Genomic DNA, 13396 nt, shown 5'->3' with positions numbered 1-13396 from the left:
GATAGCAGGGGAGGGAGAGAAATATGCCCAAGTTCTAATGGTAGCTATGTTCTTTCTAGTGTTGAGTCTACAAACAGCTTTGGTTTCTTTATTCTTTTCTGAACTTTCCTATTTTGAACTATGAACATACATTGTTGTCTTCAGTACAAGAGAAAAAGTTTGCTTTTAATTAATAGAATCTGAGAGTCATGGTGTTTAATTTCCTAAATATTTGGCCCACTATATTCTTCTATTCAATTCCAGCAACAAAACCTTTGCAAACTGTATTTGGAGCAAGATGGAAACATGATCCTGCCAGATTTACCTGGATTGCTATGTGCATCTTGGCAATGCTGGAGGATGAAGCTGGAACAGACTTAGAAAGAAGCTGGGACCGAGAACAAAGAAAGAGGAAATTCTGCTATACACCACGGAGTAAATCACTAAAAAAGTTAGGAATCTGAAATGGAAGTCAGTTAAGGCTAAGTGGATATGATTAAGGTTTATACAATAATCCATTGTTATATATGTGAACGTCTGTGTTCCGTGGATTTTATTCTGTTTAATGACAACTGCTGTATTCCTTTTGCTAGCCTCACAATGATATAGATAGTACTGGCAAGTCATAGAGGCCTGAATTGAAGTGTAGTTTGAAGGTTGAATAAACATGAATTAATCCAACAAATCTTAAAATAGTAACTGGAGGTTGTTATCCTTAAAAGGGTAGAGCATGCTTCAAAACAAGACACACTTCGTATATATCGAGGCCTTGGATTTGATCCCCAGCAATGGAAAAAAAGACATCATTTTTTTTTTGAATAGCAAGTGATGAATATCTAGCAGCAAAAACAAAGGCAGGTAGACAACAAGGTCTTACAAGATGTAAGAGGGGTTATGATGGTGGGAAGGGTATTTTGAATGCTGCAACATTGGAAAGTTATCTCATAATGGATAATTATATGTTTTATATAACCAAAATATTTTACCACATTAAAACAGAAATTCAGACTCTAGTTACCTATATTATATCAGAATGATAACAAATAATAAGGGAAACTATTACGTTTATATAGCAATTACATGTGCCAGGCATCGTACTAAATACTTTAAGAACAATAACCAATTTTATCCTCGCAAATTTCCTATTAATACCTATCAGTAGATACTATTATTCCCCTGTTATCCTCCCTCCTTATTGGTGAAGGCACCAAAGACCAGAAAGAGTAAGTGATTTATCTAAAGTTAAGTGATTTGGAAATAGTGGAAACAGGGTTTGAACTTAAACCTTCTTGCTCCAAAATCTGCATTCTTAATTTTCTACTGTCTTTCAAGGGAAAATAAAACCAACAATATGTACACCTATGATTATGGCTTGTGTCTAGATGTCTTCCCAAAGTCTCATGCAGTCATAGGTGAGGCTTCTCAGAGGTGGCTAGATCTAGAGCGTGTGTTATTCAGGTTAAGTTTGTGATGCGTGGACTAAGGGTGTGTGATTATTAATTAATCCACTGATTGGCTTGGCATAGTTGAGAGTGGATAATGGGAAGAACCTCCCCAGGTGTGAATGCTAAGGGTGGGTAGCATGGACAGAATATAAGGGGCAGAAAGAGGACTGCTGTGGTTGCTTGTCTCTTGTTACTTGCTGCTTCTTCACTGCTATGCTGCCTTCTGCCTGTCATGAACTGTTTCTCCTCTGTGATCCCCCTCGGCCATGCCACTGTGCCTTGCAGCCAGCCAACTATGGACTGAAACTTTTATAAATTTTGAGCTGAAGAAAATTTTTCTCCTTTAACTTTGAGTGTTGGGTATTTTGTCTTAGTAACAAGAAATGTAACTATGATATCTAAATACACTTTTGAAACTTATTAATTGTTCTTTCTTAATGTCAGTGATTTTTCCTCTCAATATAGATTTGTAATAAGGAAACGTGTCATCAATTTTGGTCACTGCATCCACATGTTACCCAGTACTGTTAGAACCACATAATAGATATCCTCTGCAATGACATATCAAATATTTATATGCCTGACATTGAAATTTCTTTAGAAAATATTATCTTTTTCAGTCAAACTATCAACTGAAAAGAAAGAACAACTATCAGATAGTTAATAGGAAAATAAGAAGAACTGGGTCACCATATGTGAAATGCTTTTGGGATTTGATTTTGGCTCTCCTATCATTGCAAAGTGAGTAAGCTTATATTATTCTCACCTGCAAAGGAACAGCCTTCATAAACTACATTTTCATCACATAGACATACACATTCACTTTCTATAAGAATGCTAAGCCCATCTGCTCATATTTAAAAATAAAAATTGATGACTTCCCACGCTGCCTTGGTTTGTAAAATGTCTATCACCAAATCTTTATTCCAGCACTCCTTTAAGTCTGAGTTCTTCTCTTTCTCTTACCTTTTCATGATTTCCACTAGTTCTCTTTCAGTACCTGATGTTCAACATTAAGATTTTTTTAAATAGATAATAATCTTTAGAGTACAGGATTTCAATGTTACTCTCATCTGTGATATGTCTTTATTTTAAAGAAAGGTTTTGCTACTGAAGAAGAGACAACTTTGCAGACTTGTATTAAGTGGTTTCTAAAAAGGAAATTAGGCTCTCTATCTCCTCCCAATGGACAGGACTTCCTTATGACAACTGTGAACGTAACCATACTGTTTTCCAAGTTTTCCACAGTGGCTGTTCTAACATATTCCCAGCAATAGTGTGTTCTCCTTTCTCCTCGCCAGTACTTGTTAATTTTCTTTTATTCTTTTTCATAGTTATTCCAACTGAGGTGAGACGATGTCTCATTGTGATTTGGACTGATTTGGTCATTACATATTGTATACATATATCATATTATTGCACTGTATCCCATACATATGCGCAAACATTTTGTCAAATTTTTTAAACTACCAGATTGCAAATGAAAATTAAAGGAATACAAAAGAGAGCAGATAAAATTGGGCAGACAATTCTTACACCTATACCATGCTCATTCCCTTGTGGCATGTTTAAGAGTCAAGAGAGGTATTTGTTAAAGTATCCACCCCTCTAAATGGGAACACTGTGTCTATGTTGCTGAGAACCAGATTTTATTCTGAGAGACTCAGGGTTTCTATTCGCCCATTAGTTTTTCTTTCATTCATCCACTCAATCATTAATTCAACTTGTTTTTACTGACTGCCTTTTTTGCTGAGCACTCTCATAGACAATATAGAAACACAAAGATGACAGAAGGAGCTCCCTGACCTTAAGAAATTTGTGATGCAAGGAGGTCAGAAGACCAGGACTGGGTCTTCTAATTTTCAATTCAGTGCTTGTTCTTTACTTTTTGAAAAAAGCCTAAAATATGCAATGTTGTAGCCTTCCTCTTGATTTGCTTACTTACTTAGTTTTGTGAGCACATTATGCAAGATTTTATGCAATTTCTAGTATAAATTTCCAAACAATGTACCATTTCACCAGTTGCACAGATGACCACCAATGGACTTTGTACTGAGTCATGATTTTTGCTTCTTGCTAATGCTACAAACTGAAACCTTTATTTTTTAAAAATGAGATCAAAGATTAAAACTATTTCAAGTTTTTCATGAAGTCCAGTTCAAACATTTTTAGGAAATAAGCTAGCAATTGCTGCATCATGGAGTAAACATCACTAAGGGAATGCACCATAATATTCAGATTCTAGGGTCCAAATTAGTTCATGTTTGTTGAAAGCAGTCATTGTATATCCAACAGAAAACAGCTTTTCAAAAACTACTTCTTATCATTTTGATCTCAATTCATGCCATTTCATATTTAATTTGAGATAGGTTTGTTTATTTGGTATATACATGAAAAGTTAAACCTTCCATGCATTTTATATGAAGGAAATAAATTATACATGTATGTAAAATGTCTTTTAAAATGCTTTAATTTTTATAACAGAGAAACTTGGAAATAATATATTCAATATATATAATATATTCAATGAATAAGGATTGGGTATGAGATTATTATTTCATATTATTTCATAAATAATTGTGTTCCCATAAAACATTGCAGAGAAGAAAGTCAATGATGTGAACAAATAAACTCAACTTATTATTAAGTGAATAAAATAGGGAGAAAACTATTAGACCTAATGTATGAAAAATATATTTCAACATACTGTGAAATAAGACAAGAACAACATATGTGAAATTGTCAAGACTATTGACTCTGAACTATAGGGGACTCTAAAATTCCTCAATTTTCTCATGCTCTCCTTGATCAAAATCTTCAACTTTCTGTCCCTTTCAGTTGAAACATTCAACACCCAAGTTTTTCACTTAAAGAAGTCTAACTTATCCTTCAACTGTCCGCTGAGATCTCATCACCATCCCACTAGCTCCACCTGGGCAGGTGCCCCTGTTACCTGCTACCTTGGCCCCTGCACTGTGCCCATCCTATCATTTTGCACACGTTATTTCGGTTGTTATCTCACGTATCCAAGAAATAACTAAGCTCTTTAAAGACCTCCACTATATCTGTCATGCTTAAATCCATGGTACTCATGTTTAACACACTGCCTTGACACATTTTTATTAAAGAAAAAAATTATAGGAGAAGTAAATAGTTTTATTTTATTGTCATCAGTTTTCTGGGTTGTATCTTCCTCAATAAATGTTTATTTCTTTTGCAAGTCAAAAAAGAAGATGAATGTTGTTATTACACTGCAGATCTTCTTTGAAATGTAAATGACAACATTTTAGAAAACTTCAAAATGTTTCCATTCTTCAGAACCTCAATGACATGAGGGCTTCTTAATTTACCTAAGTATGCTATAATTGAAAATTTCCCTACATCTTTCAAAATCTACATGGCATCATGAATTCTTAATCCATAGATGTGCTGAGCACATTTACCTTGAAAATACCATCATGTTCAATTAGCTAAGAAAAATGGACAGATGTGGAAATGCCAGGAGTATCAATGCCTTATTCTTTTGGGGGTAGTCAAATGTTCTTATGGATTCCACATTTTACTCATTGACAATATTTCTGCAATATTTGTACTTGTTCAGGAGCGTGGAAAATAAAGTTATACTAGGTCCAGTAAAAGAGAGACTTTCCAAACCCTTGACTATTAGGCAGCTATATATAACAACTGTGCTGAGGTTGAGTTCAGTATAATTCACCTTTGCATTAAGCTGTGCCATTTTATTTCAGAATTACTAAAATTATGACAGCTTTAAAAGTAGCTTTAAGCTCTTAAAATAATTATAGCTGTGTGTTTAGAATCTCTATAAAGTTATTTTTAGACTTTTAGCAGATCTGCTGTAGACTATAAATGTAAAAATGGATTTTATGTTTTACTTTTTATCTTCTTCCAAAGCACATACCATAAATATAAATGGGAGTAGTTGGCCAATAAAGAGAGAGGAAGTTCACCTTCTTAAAGTTAAGGTTTATATCTACATCAAGTCCACTTATTGTTATTCCTGCATTCCTATTTCCCAGCTTACTGCATAGATTAACAAGCTATGAAGACAATGAATCAAGCTGTGGCAAGAATGAAGCCTTCCTCCTACTAAGAACTCGACAAGGAGTGATCTAAAATTACCGTGAAAGTTTAAATATAAAAAACGTTACAGTGAAAGACACATTCCCAAGAATGATGGGATAAGTGTGTTTCGAGTGAGAAGTATTTTAGAGGTATTTATGGCAATGTGTCTTTAAATGTAACAAATTTTTAAATTTAAATATTCACTATATTTTTATCATGCCACATTGATCAAAAATTTACAGCAATTTCTATCAATAAAAACATTACGGTGTGTCCTCACCCACCTTATTCACCAGATCTGATGCCTTATGACTTCTGGCTTTCCCCCCAAAATCTATTCAGGACAAGGAGGCAACCACAACAGTATAACTAAAGACCCTACTGAAAGAGAACTTCCAGAAGTGCTTCAGAGAGTGGCAAGAATTATGGGATGAGTGCATTCAAAATGAAGGGAGTATTTTGAGGAGGATTAATGGCAATGTATGTTCAAGTATAATTTTTTAAAACTCTAAACATTTACCATATCTATTGATCACATCCCTTAAGATCTTAGTACAGCACAAAAGAAAAAACGAAAGTAAAATTTCAATGTCATGTTAGGAGCAAGAGCAGTGGTGAAGGTCTTGATGGATCAAAAGGCATTGAAATGGCTGGACTGTCAGCTCTAGGGGATGGTGACCAGAAGATGGGGTAGGAAATGCTTCCACAGCTATTGGGAGAAAATCCTTGTCTAGTCGTTAGGAGCACAGGTTACAGAAGCCTGAGAATGAGCCCGAATGCGGGGAAATGAATGAGGGACCAAAGACCTCTGCCTGGCTTCTAAGCTTCATTTGTTCCCACTCAACTGAGTTCTCAGCAGGGAGCCTTTAGGAAAGCGCCTCACACTCTTTCCTGATTCCCTTTCCCTGTCCTCAACACCAGCCTGCACATTCTGTGTTCTTCATTCTGGACTCTACAGTGTGCTCATTTTATTCCTTTTCTCTCCTCTCAGCATGCACACCCTGACCTAAGTGTGATTTTATCTGTTTCTCACGAGTTCCAGGCCATCCCTTTCTTTAAAAGCTACTTCATGTCTCCTTTGCTCCATAGTGATGCTTGATTACTTGTGTTCTCATTAATTTCTCTTTTCCAAATCTTTACATATTTAATACTCAGTTTGTTGTCTGATCATATGCTCCTTCAAATAACCTGCACTTTTCATCTCTCCTAAGTCACTGGAGAGCATTGCTTTTATCCTGACTTTTATTACTTTCTCTACTGGGAAACGTACAAAGTCCATCAGATATGAGGTAACACAGGTTGACTGTTTAATGATAGAATTGGTTAAAATAACTTATACATTTCAGAACATCTTTGCAGCATGATCTTCCTTTCCTAGGGAAGATACTGTTGGCTTTAAGAGAACAATTTTTCCAGTGACAACGAGCCTGTCTTTGATTTGCTTTAGTGCTGGTTTCCGGCATCCTTTGAAGTGAACAGAACAGTTTTAAAAATTTAAGACTTCGATACTAAGTCACATATAGCAGCAGAAACAGACCAAAGCAGTCATCCTCAGTTTGAAAATGTCAGCTCTGAGTCTTTCTAAAGTCGATCAGGGAAAGCAAAAACCAAACCAAATCAAAACTAAACAAAACAAAACCTTACCTTTCAGACCCCCAATTTCATCTTAGCTACACCTGAAGGGCCTGCTCACAGGTTTGACGCTCTAGGTGAGCTTGTTCCCCCTGGCTCCCATCCTCAGACAGGTACCAGAAGTGGTGTTGTTACCTGGACTCCTATCTTTCCAGACATTACCTCTAAGCCTGAATTTCAATTTAGCTTGTTTTATAAGCCTTAAAAAAAAACCTTCTGAAACCATCATTTTATCTGTTTCTATAGTAATTTAAATCTTGGTAAAAATTCAGTTTGGCCAGCCTCAGAAAGACTGCTAAGCTGCTCTGAAGAATAAGGTTCTGCTGATTTAAAAAAACAAAACAAAACAAAAAAAGCAGGATCTGAGCTCATAATCTTTTGAAGACATACACAGGAACATCACGCTCATATATCATAGAATCACAGAAGTGGATTGATTCAGGTGTTTCTGAATTCAATAAGAAACCATTTAAGGGATCTAGGACTAGCTTTATCCCACACCTATGTTTTCTCTGATTCATCCCATGTTTTCGTTTTTCATGAAAAATAAAGAAATGAACAGTTGTGGCAGATTAGCAATTGTGATGGTTGTTTCTCTGACACCTTCACTCACCCTTTAAGATGCTGAGTATTTCCTTAGAACATATCATCAGTTCTCACTTTGACATATGCAAATGCTACATGCTTTTTCTTTGCTGTGTGTCAGCTTCTTGTACCATATGTGAAATTGCACTAATCCCTACATGATGAAGATTATTTGTGTTCATATTTCTCCATTTATGGAAACATAAGGATTTTTGTCTAGAAGCTACCTTAGAAGCTTCCTCAGAGATTCCTTAGAGACCTCCATGGAAAAAGCCTAAAGATACACCCTGGCCTCATTCCAAATCAGAGCTGTCTCTGGGCTCAGAGTCTTTGGATTCAGAGTTTGAAACTCTCAATATACAATGCACTGCTTTGCTATTATCCTAGATTCTTTCAAAAATTTTACATGCACTGGTTGGCATCTCTGAGTAGCAGGTCAGAACATCAGCCATATATCCCATATTTATTTATTCTCTGTCCCTGACCATTTCAGCAAAATTTGTAGACCAAATGTGATGTTCTTGCTTCCTACCCATCAGGATCAGGCAATGCTGTCTTCACATCTATTTTCCAAGCTATCTTGCTTTCAACTTTTCAGATTCCTTCCTTTCATTGCCCTCTCTGCTTGGTTCTTCCAGTCACAAGCCTCTCTTGGGCTATTAGTCAGTGCTACTTTTCTTCTATTGATGAATTTGTGGTAAGCTACCAGCAAAATTCTGTTCTTCACAAAAAAATGTCATTCCTGTCTCTAGACATCTCTGAGATATAACATCTGTTTTTCAACAGCTTATAGTAAGCCCTAACTGGTGACTTGGTTGGACCTAATGGTTTGGTAAATGATAAAATTTGGTTCAATTGTGTACTGATTTTTTTCTATCTGGAAATAGTCTTACTAGGTTGGATTCAACACTAAGAAAGAGGTCACTGTGCTTCCAATAAAGGAAGAGTGGCAACAGCTGCAGTTAATTCAATGTTTAAGGCCAAGCCAGTTCTTTTCCAGGTCAGGCACCAATAACATTTTGAGAGCAGCTGATAAATGCTAGTCATTGCTCTTTTGCCTGTTTGCACTCACTTTGTTGTCTTCCTTTTGACTTCGCAAAAACCTTAGAAGCAAGAAAATAAAGTAGGTCCACCTGACTCCAAATCTCTGTAGTTTCTACAGAATCAAGTGAATTTGTGTGTGTGCCTCTTTCTAGCCATGGACAGGATGTAGGCGGAGAGGTGGAAGAGCAATTTGGGCATCCAGGTACACAATCAAATCCAACTCTCAGTCATTACCTGGCACCACCTGATGACAATTTTCTGCTCCCACTTTAATATCCACCGGGGATTCTACCTCAGTGACCAGTCAGTTATTCTCATACCTGGATCACCAGCTTCACTTGAGATTGGGCCTTAGAATTCTGGAGACTTCTGGACCCCAATTCACCTCACCACTTGCTGAGGACGAGCTGCCTGTCATTTCCTGCCCAGCTGTCCTGCCTTCCTGGATTGCACTTACATAATCAGCCAAATAGTACTATAGGTGGAAGGCAGGAGCCAATAGCCAATTACACTGAATGGAGGTGGGAAAGGGGATTGATTAACTGAACTTAGAGAAATACAATATTACCTCTAAGAGTTCAGTTTCACTGATGGAACTTCATGACTACTTAGGTTTAGTTCAATATATTTAATATATTTAATTGAAATCTGACAATATTTCTAAGCTACTGGAAGACTGTAGCAGGAGTGGGAATGAGAAATAAAGAGAAAATATTGTATTGAAATAAGTTATCAAAACAAAAAATTAATATTGGAAAGCAGGGAATAGTCTATAAAAAATTCATTGTCATCATGATAATTACACATAAGAATTTACCAAGGTGATGTGTGAAAAGAAATCATACAGAATCTGAAGTGGTACCCCATCTTTGTTAATTACACACTTGAAACTGAGGGTGAGCATAGGAAGGATAATTCAGATGTCACAGGCATGGGTAACAAATAGCTAAATAACTCATAACATCTCTCCTCAACTTGATAACCTGGATCAAGCAGAATATTGAATCAAATAATATATGACCAGCAGTAGATTCATGGCTCTGTTATTTACCAGCTTCAGAAATTTAGAAAAGTTATTTTCTCTGAACTCCAACTTCTGCATTCATCTAGAGAGAACACTAATATCCATCTCATTGGTTATGAGATTAAATGAGGTAAATAAAAGATATAGGACCCAGTACGTAGTAAATGGTAGTTGAACATTGTCATTAATTAATCTATTAATGAATCTATTAATTCATTCAGAAATGGTGTTTGAATAATTGGCTTTAATATTACTAGGAAGGGCTTGAGTTCCTGTCACATACCCTCTGTTGTAAAATAAGTCCATCTGAACTAGATACGGAGCAGGAACCCAGCAAGTAAGACTCCATTCTCCTCTAGATGCATGTATCAAGGAGTATATGTCATCCTCTCATTTTAGTAGAAAAACTTTGGCAAATCTAAGGGCAAGTCTAGGAAACACCATAGAGATCCATTCAGTTGTATTAAAAATGTGCATGTGTTTGGCTACAGGCTAGACTAAACCAATTTTCACTTCTTTATAAATTATACAAGTCTTGCTCTTGGATGATTCAATAGAAAAGTCTTTCCATAAAAATGTTGACAATTGTATTTTGCGTTAGTATGGAGTCTACTTGAACACATTTCTCCTTGTGTCTCTATAAATCTAACAATTTATTATTTTAGAAAGAGTATAAGAGATATAAGAGAAATATTCTGATACCTTATGGAGTCTCTAACCCCTAGAATAACACATAAGAAAAACTACACATGCAAATCAATTTCAGAATTGCATTTAATCTTTAGAGTAAAGCCAGCAAGGCATTTGAAAAGAAAAGTGGTGCTCATAACTTTGCTATCCAGTACCTCTCCCAATAAAAATAAATTACAGTCTGGTTGTAATGGAACTGCCCAGCCTTCATTGCAGAACTTACGTAAGGATGGGATTCAGAAGTTTTTTCAATCAATTCTACAGGGCCATCGGAATCAGTCAATGAAAATGGACACTGTGTATGCTCAAAACTGTTTCTGGAGGCCCCACCTATTCTAGGAGTCAACCTATTTAGTTGCTGTAATGTAGAGGACTGGAGAAGGGCACCCCAGGCAAAAGCTGAGGTGATGATGGTAGGAAGGTCTTGGGCCAGCAGAATATGGATATTTTTCAATATTATAATAATCAGGACAGCAGTAGTGGGTAGCCCTAAAATACCATCTCTATGTTTACATATATGACAAAGAAATAATTTCATGCTCAAAATCAACTCAAGATATCTTTACAAATGTGAGTAAGGAAAAGTAATTTCTAATCCTAAATCCTTAGGCACCCACTTCATAGTACATAGATGAAAAAGGCAAATAATACCCTTGTTTTCCCAATTTTCTTGAGGCACCCATGATTTCCTTATTTTATATCACTTTTTAATAACAACAGGAAATTAAGGAATATTTAGCATGATGTACCAAAAATTAAAACAATATCTGTAATGGCATCACTATGAACAAAAATAAAAGTTCTTTACAATAATGGTATCTTTTATGCTTTAGATTTCACTGTTATCTTTCATATCTCCATTCTTTTAATCCATGCAACAACCTTGTATCCAGGGAATTCTTATTCCCACTTTATACAGGAAGATATTAACTTTCAGAATATTAACTTCCGCAAGGGTACACAGCTAGAAAATGGGAGAATGTATCCCATCCAGGTCTTCTGATTTGACTTAACTTCCCACTACCTTAGCATCCTGAAATTCTTAGGAATTTTCTTTCGGCAGAAAGGGAATTAGTAATTCATAGTGTTTGTTCTGGACATGAGAAGAAGGAAAGGTATTGTCACTATACCTTACTAGCAATGGTACACATTTATGATGGCTTCTTGAGATCTGATACCAGAATCTTTCATACCCAAGTGCCGAGTCTAACAAGGTTTAGAGGTGCCTAGAATTCTGTGTCAATCTCATCAGGAATTTCATGTTTTATTAGCTTATTTTCAAAACTTAGCCACATAACTGTTTTGGTTAAAACATGAATCAGCTATCGTAGCCTCAAGAGTTCACTATTAGAAAATAATACAATTACAACTGTATTAGATAACAAAGCATTTACAAAAGCAGGTCGATCTAACTTGCCAGAATATATAAAATCCTCAGAGGCTGGAAAATAATGATATTTGAAATGAAAATTAGTTAACAAGAGGAAAAACAGAGACTGCTGGATAGGAAGTGCTCAGCAAATTCTCTTTGCCCATTTGTCAGGTTGACTCCTCTGAGTAGGCCTGATGTACCTGATGCAGAGCCTCATTATGTAAGCTACACAGAGCGTTCATGTGCTGGAGACAGTGGCAGAGAACAAGGAAGAGCTGAGGCAGGAGGGAGGTGCAGTCCCTAAACTACTGAGTTGACAAAAGTAAGGTCCCTTGCAATCACTATGTTCCCCGCTTTACAGAAAGAGTGGCTGATAGGAAAAGAACAGAAATCACTTCCCCCAGGTCAGGGGGTAAGAGGACTTTTCAGAGACAAATACAAGTTTTAGGAAGAGCTATAGAAGTAACTTGTGCTATATTACTTGCTTGTTTTATGGGAAAGAAAAGGGTCCAGGAAGGAGAAAGAGGAAAGAAAAGGAATCACTGTTTCACGTCTACACTGAGACAAACTCATTTTTCTTCTCTACCAAGCTGGAGGTTGGTGTGATTTTTACTATACAGATAAGAAAAAATGATCCTTCTAAAAATGTATACTTTAAATTTATGCATACTGATTTTTCACATTAATGGGTTAGAATGACGCATTTCAGTACACCTGCACCAAGTGCAATGATCAGAACAAGGAAACTGGCTTATCTATCACCTCAAACATATGTAATTTCTTGGCACTAGAAACATTCAAAATCCTTTCTACTATACATCCGAAATATTCAGTTAATTGTTTTCAACCATAATTATCCTACTGTGCTACAGAGCACTAGAAGTCATTCCTTCTATGCAACTTCACCCTACAACAATTAACCATCCTCTCTCCATGGTTCCCATCCCCATACACTTCCCAGGCTCTGCTAGGTACTATTATGGAGAATCGTTATCTTGGGAGATACTTTTTAATTCCTTTCAGCCTTTGGTAGGGTGGGGATTTCAACCCTGATTCTTCAGTCTCTAAGTCCTTTGCTCTTTCCACCTTACTAAGCTAAAGTGGAAAATCTAAAACTTAAGATGCAGATTTTCACTTCATGCATAAATTATGGAATAGAGTCTAGACACCCTAGTGATTCATTAAAAAATCAGTATCTGAAGAACTAGGGATCACAGCACAAAAATTCCAAAACCATGAAAAAAATACGCTGAAAAGCCTAAACTGCCTTGGACATTGCTGGTGCTTTTACAAATGAGTTAATTTAGTCAGAAAATATTTGTAGTTCTCAGTAAATGAAATGTCTTCAAATCTAATTCATTTGTCCTTAACCAAAATTTGTGTGGCTATGTCACTAGCAACTGCAGAGAATTCAGAATGGTTTACAAACGTTTGATGATTTTCCTTTCCAGCAGGAGAAGTATTTTTTTCTAGCAGGACAAAGAAATTGGGTAATGTAGGTAATAATTCATTCCAAATCAAAAACCTATAGAAGCCAAGTGC

At 36.1% G+C, this 13396-nt stretch overlaps 1 protein-coding gene and 1 pseudogene across 2 annotated transcripts in view; both read right to left on the bottom strand.

Moving 5' to 3' along the window:
• The window catches only part of Fgf12 (fibroblast growth factor 12), a 533909-nt gene that overhangs the window by 397529 nt on the left and 122984 nt on the right, over positions 1-13396 (bottom strand). The window lies entirely within an intron of this gene.
• Positions 1-13396, bottom strand: part of LOC147825388 (polyadenylate-binding protein-interacting protein 1 pseudogene) — a 68932-nt pseudogene that overhangs the window by 16315 nt on the left and 39221 nt on the right. Inside the window, exon 1 of the transcript XR_015441147.1 lies at positions 1-13396. This exon is cut by the window's left edge and continues 16315 nt beyond it; it is cut by the window's right edge and continues 39221 nt beyond it. The product of XR_015441147.1 is annotated as a polyadenylate-binding protein-interacting protein 1 pseudogene (transcript).

This window comes from Heterocephalus glaber, unplaced genomic scaffold (assembly GCF_053883595.1).
Source record: "Heterocephalus glaber isolate CG9 unplaced genomic scaffold, H.glaber_assembly_v1.0 deba00001504, whole genome shotgun sequence".
NCBI lineage: Eukaryota > Metazoa > Chordata > Mammalia > Rodentia > Bathyergidae > Heterocephalus > Heterocephalus glaber.
Note: the sequence above shows the minus strand (reverse complement) of the source record. Positions and strands in the feature narration are given on the sequence as shown.